Source organism: Procambarus clarkii, chromosome 28, assembly GCF_040958095.1.
Source record: "Procambarus clarkii isolate CNS0578487 chromosome 28, FALCON_Pclarkii_2.0, whole genome shotgun sequence".
Taxonomy (NCBI): Eukaryota; Metazoa; Arthropoda; class Malacostraca; order Decapoda; family Cambaridae; genus Procambarus; species Procambarus clarkii.
This window is the reverse complement of record NC_091177.1, coordinates 7,593,657-7,603,131: the sequence shown is the minus strand read 5'-3', so window position 1 is coordinate 7,603,131 and position 9,475 is coordinate 7,593,657.

Sequence of the window (9,475 nt, the reverse complement as noted above, 5' to 3'; positions counted from 1 at the left end):
CCAGAGACAATGGACGTCTGTCTACATATTTCATTTTTTAGAGTAGGATGATGTATATTTGTTTAGCTAGGATGTATTCTTTTCGTTAATAAAGTTGTCGCACACAGCTAGCTTGCTTTAGCAGTGTTGCAAAAACTTTATTTTCGGAGAGAAGGGGAGATGTAACACTGTAAAAGTGTTTGGTTTAGGTTAATACATACATAGAGTACATGAGTCACAGACAAGGATCGGAGAGGCGCCAGTTGTCTGCCTGAGATCTCACACCTCTAACCGTTAACGACCCCAAGTGACCTGAGGTCAGATCATGAGAATTTCACCTTGCTTCCGCTAAGCTCTTAATTGTAGTCTGGTAGCCTTCAAACAAGCCGACGTTTAAGGAGTGGCTTGGTAGTGCCGGAGGCTATCTATTTGTGGGCGGAGTTAGCTACTAGGTTCCCCAATATAAACTCGGAGAGCTATCCAGAAAGAAGCATTAACAGACAGAACGGCAGTCAGGATTGCAGAGGAGACGGCCTAGCAGGAAGGCTGTCGGCCGGCAGGGCGGGAGTCTCTGTCAACTACAGACCCCCCCCCCCTCTATCCAGCTATAGGCAGAGACACTTGGTGAGTGAACAGTAAGGTGACTTGGTCGTGTTTACATATGTTGTGTGATGATCAGGGGCAGTCAAGTTGTAGGGTTCTCGAATTCTTGGATGATGACTCACTTTGCATATTAAACTGGAACATTTTAATTGAATTGCTAAATTATGATACTTCATGTGAAATATAATTATGAATTTATTATTTAAATTGTGTTTAACTTTGTTCCCTAGAGATTTTGAGTTGAGGTGAGAAAGCCTCTGTAGTTACTGGTTTCATGGTTTAGAATGAGTACATGATAAAGATGGGAACTACTAATAATGAACTCATGATAACATCTTTGGTGAATATTTTGATACAGGCAAGTTCCATTCCTTGTCTGGTATGTAATGATCATGAATGGATGGTGGCAGCATTTCGTCTTCTACTATCTACTCTTCTACTTCTATCTACTCTTCTACTTCTACCTATCTACACCTCTCCCTCCACCCATCTCTAAACTCTCACTTTCAACTAATGACCCTCCTCGCTCCTCCCACCTCCCTACCTCTTACCCCAAACCCTCACTAATTACTTCACTATTCATTTCTTTCCTTTCGTTTCCTCTTATACGTTTGTGGCAGTGATTATGTATTCTAGAGTTCTCTCTAGAGTTTCGGGTAACTGATCAAGTGACGGCGCCTTGTAGTCGTAGCACCTAGGTAGTCAAATACCTAGGTTACAAGGTGTTGAACGAGAGAGGTTGCTTTAGGAACTCTGGAGGTGCTCTAGAATAGTTAGCTAACTGGGGACGGGATAACGGACTAGAGAGAGCTGTTTCCCCCGGCCTCGTTAGTTAACTGGGGGGTGGAATAATGGACAAGACAGAGCAATTTTCCCCCACCCCCCGTTACAATACCAGCTGTCTAACTACCAGGTACCTATTTACTGTTCGGTGAACAGATGCATCAGGGTGAATGAAACTGCCAATTTGTTTCCACCTCTGCCGGGGATAGAACCCGGGCTCTTAGGACTATGACCGTAGAGCGCTGTCCTCTCAGCCGCGAGGCCCCCTATTACGTGTGTGTGTGTGCGTGAGAGAGAGAGAGAGAGAGAAGGGGGTGGGGGAGTGAGAGGGAGAGAGAGAGAGGGAGATATAAAAAATATATTGCTCAATTTGTGGCTTGACCATTCGAAACTAAAGTTGAAATTGAGGTGAAACTGAATGAAACTAGAGGAGAAGGAGGAGGAGAAGGAGGAGAAGAAGGAGGAGGAGAAGGAGGAGTAAGAAGGAGGAGGAGTAAGAAGAGGAGGAGAGGAAGAAGATTTAAGAAGAAATATTAGAGACGACCTATCCTATCCAAAATAAGATAGTGTTGATTGGATACAAATCTACTCCTGGTTAGGGCGGCTCATTAATTCACAAGGAAAAGTGTGTTGGAGAGGTGCGCGGCGACATTTGTTGAGTCACGGTGGTAGAGAAGTCATCCAAAGTGGCATCTTTGGTAGAGATATCACACGCACGCGTCCTCGCGCGCACTCACACGCATCCCTTCCCACCAACCATACACACCTGCGTCCCTTCCCACCAACCATACACACACCTGTGTTCCTTCCCACCAACCATACACACACCTGTGTTCCTTCCCACCAACCATACACACCCACAACACCCTCCAAGCTAAGACACTCTTCAGCCGTGAGTGGAAGTTCATGTTCTACACAGGTCCTAACTCTAGATATGACAGAAACCAAGAGAGGGTCGACTGGCACTGCAATAGAGGGGAGCCAACTGATGAAAAAAGGCAGAAAAAAGGCTCTAGATCCACATTCGGAAATCCTGAGGTTCCGTTCTTATGCAGGAGCCGGTCGGCCGAGCGGACAGCACGCTGGGCTTGTGATCCTATGGTGCCGGGTTCGATCCCGGGCGCCGGCGAGAAACAATGGACAGAGTTTCTTTCACCCTATGCCCCTGTTGCCTAGCAGTAAAATAGGTACCTGGGTGTTAGTCAGCTGTCACGGGCTGCTTCCTGGGGGTGGAGGCCTGGTCGCGGACCGGGCCGCGGGGATACTAAAGCCCCGAAATCATCTCAAGATAGGACAGAAATTGCTGGATAAGTTTCCTTTCACCTAATGCTCAGTTCACCTAGGAGTAAATAGATATTCGAGAGGTATAGGCAACTGTTGTGGGAGGGGGGGGGTTGCATCCTGGGAAAGGGAGCTCCATACAAGCCTCAAGTATATTTTTATAATGAATTTCTTATTATATATACACACACGGCGTGCGCGGGCAGTGAGTTTCAAATGTAAATTTGGTAAGAGAAACGAGTGAAAGAGTCACTGCCTGACCCTTGCAAGTGCAGCTAGGTTAGTACAAGTAGGTGAGTACACGTCGTCAAGGTTATCAGAAGTTTTTCAGTGATGGAACGACGACCTTTAGCCCGAGCGGCAGTCAGCCAGGCACGGAAGATGGATGCCAGGTCAGAAACATCCAATTTCTCTCTCTCTGGGAAGATTACCATGTTGGTAGCCGTGTTCCTTGACTGGAAGGGATAACTCCGGTGTAAATACCACGGTCGGAAAATGTCCGGGAATGAACTCTTTGTTTACCCGACCCAACCAACTTTACGGTGTTTTGAAATGCAGTCTGTATGACTTGTAATTGTCCCGCGCTGTCTAGCTGCCAGAGTCTGTGTCTGTCTGTCTGCCTGCCTGCCTGTCTTCCTGTCTGTCTGTCTGTCTGCCTGTCTGTCTGCCTGCCTGCCTGTCTGTCTGCCTGTCTGTCTGCCTGCCTGCCTGCCTGCCTGCCTGCCTGCCTGCCTGTCTGCCTGTCTGTCTGCCTGTCTGTCTCTGTCTGCCTGTCTGCCTGCCTGCCTGCCTGCCTGCCTGCCTGTCTGTCTGTCTGTCTGTCTGTCTGCCTGCCTGCCTGCCTGCCTGCCTGCCTGCCTGCCTGTCTGTCTGTCTGTCTGTCTGTCTGTCTGTCTGTCTGTCTGCCTGCCTGCCTGCCTGCCTGTCTGTCTGTCTGTCTGTCTGTCTGTCTGCCTGCCTGCCTGCCTGCCTGCCTGTCTGTCTGTCTGTCTGTCTGTCTGTCTGTCTGCCTGCCTGCCTGCCTGCCTGCCTGCCTGCCTGTCTGTCTGCCTGCCTGCCTGCCTGCCTGCCTGCCTGTCTGCCTGCCTGCCTGCCTGCCTGCCTGCCTGCCTGCCTGTCTGTCTGTCTGCCTGTCTGCCTGCCTGCCTGCCTGCCTGCCTGCCTGCCTGCCTGCCTGCATGTCTGTCTGCCTGCCTGCCTGCCTGCCTGCCTGCATGTCTGTCTGCCTGTCTGTCTGTCTGTCTGTCTGTCTGCCTGCCTGTCTGTCTGCCTGTCTGTCTGTCTGTCTGTCTGTCTGTCTGTCTGTCTGTCTGTCTGTCTGTCTGTCTGTCTGTCTGTCTGCCTGCCTGTCTGTCTGTCTGCCTGTCTGTCTGCCTGCCTGCCTGCCTGCCTGCCTGCCTGCCTGTCTGCCTGCCTGTCTGCCTGCCTGTCTGTCTGTCTGTCTGTCTGTCTGTCTGCCTGCCTGCCTGTCTGTCTGTCTGCCTGTCTGTCTGCCTGTCTGTCTGCCTGTCTGTCTGCCTGTCTGTCTGCCTGTCTGTCTCTCTCTATCTCTCTCTCTCTCTCTCTGTTTTAAATCAAACTAGAGTTCATTAGGGTTGCCAATTAAGGTACGTAGTGAAACTGCAAGCAAGAGCTTTTATCCTACTTCAGCTCATGTGAAGCTTGCCCCCTAGAGACTCATTTATTTCATGAGATTATTATTTGAATCTATCTAAAACAATTGCAACTTTTTCTTTACATTTTTCTTCATAAAAACTGAAACTATTGCATCAACATGTAAAAAAAAAAACGTCTTCGACACTCCAGCTCCACTCCCAAGATAACCTGATACAACTTCACTCCCAAGATAACCTGATACAACTTCACTCCCAAGATAACCTGATACAACTTCACTCCCAAGATAACCTGATACAATTGTACATAGTTAACAATGAATAGTCAACACAATATTTGTATAACTCACACTGAATGTTTTTAATTGTGGGATGACACACATGTGGATGATAACACAATAAACAGTCTTTGACAAATCGTCACATTCTCCAGTACTCTTACCGAGGCGGTACCACCGAAGCACTTGCAGTGACCTGCGCCTACCTTTGTGCATGCATAACTTAGTCACTCTTGCTAAGGTGGCGAGGCTTCTGGTTCTCAGAGGGCTACACCAGAGGGCTCTGGACCACAGAGGGCTCCACCAGAGGGTTCTGGTCCAGAGAGGGCTCCACCAGAGGGCTCTGGTCCAGAGAGAGCTCCACCAGAGGGCTCTGGTCCAGAGAGAGCTCCACCAGAGGGCTCTGGTCCAGAGAGGGGTCCACCAGAGGGCTCTGGTCCAGAGAGGGGTCCACCAGAGGGCTCTGGTCTACAGAGGGCTCCACCAGAGGGCTCTGGTCCACAGAGGGCTCCACCATTGGTTCTACCAGAGGGCTCTGGTTCACAGAGGGCTCCACCAGAGGGCTTTGGTCCACAGAGGGCTTCACCAGAGGGGCTCTAGTCCACAGAGGGCTCCACCAGAGGGCTCTGGTCCACAGAGGGCTCCAGTGCACAGAGGGCTCCACCAGAGGGCTCCTCCAAAGGGCTCTGGCCCACTGCCCTGAGGGCTCTCTAACTTACTCCTAGGCATGAGGATCTTAAAGCACAGAGATCATAGGAATACATTAAACTGCATAACTGCATCTGGTCCATACGAGGCAGCGCCTGTATATACCCACTCATACTCATATACATTTCTTAGCTTACGCTTGAAGCACTCCAGTGATCCCCTCGTATATTAGCCGGTAATTTGTTGCATAAATGAACTATTCTAATTCCATACCTGCACTTAACCTAGGTCCTTCCCGAATCTAAACGTATCTAATTTATCCCCATTCTTCCTGTTGACGTATTTAACACCATGTTAATATCTCCGTTGTTATAATCTTTCATCTATTTGTAACCTTCGATCGTGACGGGAAGCGAATGGCTGGAGCCAGATGTGACCGGCTTGGTGGTGCAGGCTGGTGGTGCAGGCTGGTGGTGCAGGCTTGCACTCACAGGCTATGGTGCAAGCAAGAGTCATGTTATCAATGGCTCTTGCTTTCCTCGTTATCATTGGCTCTTTCTTTCCTCGTAAACTGTCGTTTTCTGGATCTCTTGTCTTGCGTTTGATCACATGCCGTCGTATGCCACAAAGCATTATAGCCATATCAACATGAGAAAGGTCTGCATGTCTAGAGAAGTTAATACATTGTTGGTCGTCTAGTCATACGACTGGATTGGTCGTACTGCCCTCGTCCAAATACCTCGAGAAGAAGATATTGTGCAGTTTTCAGTAAATTTGTGAAATGTGGATTGGCATCTTGGGGGGGGGGAGGTTTCTGGGATCCAATAACATTGGCAGGAATGTGGAGGAAATTCTTCCTTGTTCCAAATACCAACCAACCTACTCAATATTTGGAGAGCAGAAATGTATTGCCGTGGTGTGTCCTCAAGAGTACTGGATGATGCCCGTGTTGAGGCAACAGCACACTGGACGCGTGATCCTGTGGTCCCGGGTTCGATCCCGAGCGCCGGCGAGAAACACAACCCGTTCTCGCACTTTCTTATAGTCAATATTGACTTATTAAATACGTGCATATGTGACATACTAATTTATTGTAAATATTTTAGTTTACCTTGAAAAGCTTCATAGAAAACACCGACCTTACCTAACCTTCTTAGTATGTTAAGATAAGCATCTTATTGCTTCATAATTACAATTAGTACTTAACCTATTATAGGAGAAACAATGGGCAGAATTTCTTTCACCCTGATGCCCCTGTTACCTAGCAGTAAAATAGGTACCTGGGTGTTAGTCAGCTGTCACGGGCTGCTTCCTGGGGGTGGAGGCCTGGTCGAGGACCGAGCCGCGGGGACACTAAGCCCCGAAATCATATCAAGATACTGTAACATCATCTCGCGCGTGTGTGTGTGTGTGTATGTGTGTGTGTTACGGTATTAAGTGCTCCACATGTGTTAGAACTCTCGGGCGAAACATGTTGATCATGTGTAGTGCTACGCGACGGTTCCTCGCAGCTGAGAGAACTGCTTCGTGAATCTGGCCCCTGGTCTCACCATGCCAAGATTCTCTCTCTTTTTCCAGTGATGTTCTACAATTAACTCCGGCAAACCAGGAGCTTTATTCTAGTTTTATTATTCGTGGGAGACGAGGATACGAAATGTCGGCAGCTGACGAAGCCTTTGTTAGCTTATATGATTGTGTCTTTGAGGCATCCAAGTTCCAAGTGAGTTTGTCGAGACAAGAAGTTACATCTCGAAAGGACAGAGAAAGGAAGGAAGGAAGGAAACTGTCCGGGGGGAAAGCGCCAAGCCATTACGCCTATATAGCACTTGGAAGGGGTCAGGATAAGGATTTGGGATGGGGCGGGGGGGGGGAGGAATGGTGCCCAACTACTTGGACGGTCGGGGATTGAACGCCGACCTGCATGAAGCGAGACCGTCGCTCTATCGTCCAGCCCAAGTATTTGGGGTAAAAAAAGAAAAAGGACAAGGATAGAGGGATATCCTTTTCCCCCCTGCATCAGGAAAAGGATAGAGAGAGTTATCTTGAGGTTATCTTGAGATGATTTCGGGGATTTTTAGTGTCCCCGCGGCCCGGTCCTCGACCAGGCCTCCACCCCCAGGAAGCAGCCCGTGACAGCTGACTAACACCCAGGTACCTATTTACTGCTAGGTAACAGGAGCATAGGGTGAAAGAAACTCTGCCCATTGTTTCTCGCCGGCGCCTGGGATCGAACCCAGGACCACAGGATCACAAGTCCAGCGTGCTGTCCGCTCGGCCGACCGGCTCCCCTTAGTAGCTTAGGGTATTTCCGCCCTCCTCTTTTAACCATGCAGTCAAGATAAGGAGGACAGTTGTTGCTGGAAGATGTCTTCAGGGACGCTACTGTCCCTTCATAGCGGACAGTGATCACGAGCAAGACCTGCAGTGTTGTTGTTGTTGATGTACGGACGACGATGGCCGTGGGATGGGTTGGTAGCTGTATATGTAGTAGGGATGGTAGCTGGTACTGGTACTGGTAAGGACTCCAAACAGCTTCCTCTCACGGGCTATATTCATGCCCGTGCCCCCTGCAGCCCGTTCTCGCACTTGCTTATAGTCAATATTGGCTTATTTAATAAGTGCACGTGTGACATACTAATTGATTGTAAATATTTTAGTTTACCTTGAAAAGCTTCATAGAAAACACCGACCTCACCTGGGGATGGGATGCGTCCCGGCTGCCCGATACCGGGAAATAGCGGAGGGAAGGCGTCCCTGTAGTCACTCCGGGCCACGGACACGACGTACGGGGCCTCGGGGTGTAACGCACCACCAAGAAGCTACCGTCCTTAAGAAACACAAGCACGACGGATGGTTCCTTGTCAGCTGTGGACAGACCCGTCACAGAGAGGCTCTGACAAAATTTAGACAAAATTTAATTACAATTTTGCCTAATCTGAGGATTTCAATTAATGCTCCTCTGCAGCAATTTTCTTCCCTCCGTCTTCATGTCCCGGCTCCTTGTCCTCATATCCCGGCTCCTTGTCCTCATATCCCGGCTCCTTGTCCTCATATCCCGGCTCCTTGTCCTCATATCCCGGCTCCTTGTCCTCATATCCCGGCTCCTTATCCTCATATCCCAGCTCCTTGTCCTCATATCCCGGCTCCTTGTCCTCATATCCCAGCTCCTTGTCCTCATATCCCGGCTCCTTATCCTCATATCCCAGCTCCTTGTCCTCATATCCCGGCTCCTTGTCCTCATACCCCAGCTCCTTGTCCTCATATCCCGGCTCCTTGTCCTCATACCCCAGCTCCTTGTCCTCATACCCAAGCTCCTTATCCTCATATCCCGGCTCCTTATCCTCATATCCTTTCCAAGAGCTATATAGCGATACTGGCTTTGCGCTTTCTCCTGATGACCTTACTATTGTTCGTTCTTTCTATTATCGAAAATAAAATATTACGCGAGACAGAAAACAGTGAAAGTGTTTACATGATTGAGTCAATTATGTTTATTTGCTTTTGTTTTGCTTAAGAAGCCACTGACGCAGAGTCACAATACTTACGGTGGTTATCTTGAGGTTATCTTGAGATGATTTCGGGGCTTTAGTGTCCCCGCGGCCCGGTCCTCGACCAGGTGCAATACAACTAACCACGATTTATTTTTGTCTCATATTTTTGGCAAAATAAATTATGAACAGAGTTAAGTTAATTTGAATGTTTTAATTTAACAGTTGAACAAATTACCTTTAATTGTAAAATTAGCATTTACTTTCGTCCATATTGTTTAATTTAATATTTTGAAGTTAGTTATACACATTGTGTCTTGTTCCCGTATATGACAAATATTATGTAACAATGTTTCTCTTCGCCATAAGAGCTGACGATCTAGAGACAGGAGAGAGAGAGAGAGAGAGAGAGAGAGAGAGAGAGAGACGAGAGAGAGAGAGAGAGACAGGAGAGAGAGAGAGAGAGAGAGAGAGAGAGAGAGAGAGAGAGAGAGAGTGAGAGAGAGAGATAGTGAGAGAGAGAGAGAGAGAGGAGAGAGGGAGAGAGACAGGAGAGAGGGAGAGAGAAACAGGAGAGAGAGACACAGGAGAGAGAGAGAGACACAGGAGAGAGAGAGACACAGGAGAGAGAGAGAGACAGGAGAGAGACAGAGACAGGAGAGAGAGACAGGAGAGAGAGACACACAGGAGAGAGAGAGACACACAGGAGAGAGAGAGACAGGAGAGAGAGAGAGAGAGAGAGAGAGAGAGAGAGAGAGAGAGAGAGAGAGAGAGAGACAGAGACAGGAGAGAGAGACAGGAG